The sequence below is a fragment of the Physeter macrocephalus genome, chromosome 15 (genome assembly GCF_002837175.3).
Source record: "Physeter macrocephalus isolate SW-GA chromosome 15, ASM283717v5, whole genome shotgun sequence".
Taxonomy (NCBI): Eukaryota; Metazoa; Chordata; class Mammalia; order Artiodactyla; family Physeteridae; genus Physeter; species Physeter macrocephalus.
This window is the reverse complement of record NC_041228.1, coordinates 26,817,711-26,819,453: the sequence shown is the minus strand read 5'-3', so window position 1 is coordinate 26,819,453 and position 1,743 is coordinate 26,817,711.

Genomic DNA, 1,743 nt, shown 5'->3' with positions numbered 1-1,743 from the left:
GCAACAAAAAGAATAAAATACCTAGGAATAAACCTACCTAAGGAGACAGCAGACCTGTATGCAGAAAACTATTAAGACACTGATGAAAGAAATTAAAGATGATACAAACAAATGTGATTTTGAAATCATGGGAGGGAAAATGTTCTTTGCAGGTGTCACTAATAACCTCAGTACTTCACACTGGATATGTAGAAAGATTTTCAGTCATCTATCTAAGTAAGAAAAGCAAATCTTCCTTAAAAAGTAATTTCAGTTTCTCTAAACTCGGACAATTTTCCCCAAACCATCTCTTTGTACATGTCTTTGCTGCATAGCAAATGTTTTATCTAAGTCTCTAATTATTATTGTCAACTAATTCTAAATGGTACATGTGAAAATAAAAGACAATTACAGTTGCTTTGGAAACTATACTTTGTAGGAAATTCATTCAACAGGACTTGCTCCTCAAATTAAAAAATAATAATAATAACCTTCACATACAATAGAACCACCTTGACCACAAGCATCAGGAAAAGAAAGAATAAATGAATAAAAATGTAAAAATAAATGCCATTCTTTCCTACCTTTAGCTGGACTCATAGCTTCTTTCCTCACATGGACTAATTATTATTTTAAGATTTCAAACAAAGGAAAATAGCTACTCCCTACAAAAATCTCTATGTTTAAGGGTGGAATTTCTTTTTTTAAGTTCAATGATATTTAACTTTGTAATAGTAATTTTAAGAAGTCTATTATCAATGGTCATTTGACAAACTCTTTAACTTTGTACTCTTCTACTCTCAATTTAAATTAAATATGCTATACAATTTTTCATACAGATTAATCGAATATGCTAAAGAAATAACTCAGGGCTTCCCTGGTGGCGCAGTGGTTGAGAGTCCACCTGCCGATGCAGGGGACACGGGTTCATGCACGGGATCATGCCCCGGTCTGGGAAGATCCCACATGCCACGGAGTGGCTAGGCCCGTGAGCCATGGTCACTGAGCCTGCGAATCCGGAGCCTGTGCTCCGCAACGGGAGAGACCACAACAGTGAGAGGTCTGCGTAATGCAAAAAAAAAAAAAAAAAAAAAAAAAAGAAATAACTCAAAGAAATCAATTTGTTTGATTACAAAATCCTCAGTACATAAATAGGCTCTATCTCTCCACTTGGCATTTATCACGTTATCTTGTAAATTAATCTTCAGGGAAATATTAGCAGATATACTTGATTCAATTAGCAAAATCATCTTTCTCACCCATTGCTGACATGTATTTTCTAGAACTGTTTTTCAGAGCACAGAGCAAGAGTTTTGCATTCAACTTCATATGATAGCCTTTTAAGGACATTGTACATATGCAGAGAGAGGGTTTAGGTAACAGGTACTTACTTGAACAGGATATTTATGATCTAGAAACAATAACAATTGGGACACAATTTGTCCAATCCATGTCAGAATTGGTCAGGACAGTATAATAGCAGAATTTTGCTACTTTCTTTCAAATTTCAAAGACTGGTAGACTTGTGGGTCAAAGAATGTGTTTTAAAACAAAACACACATCTCGGAGTCAAATAAAAGTAATTTTTATAAAACAAATGCTAGAGCCCTTTTGCATACTTGTATAGTATTCCTCTGTTATCATTTTAATATGAAAATAAGATTTCTTTTAAAAGTAATTACACAGCTCTTACTCCCAGATTTGGAAACAACTTAAATTATTTTAATGAACAGAGTGTGTTACTTTTTTTAAACTGCAGATCCA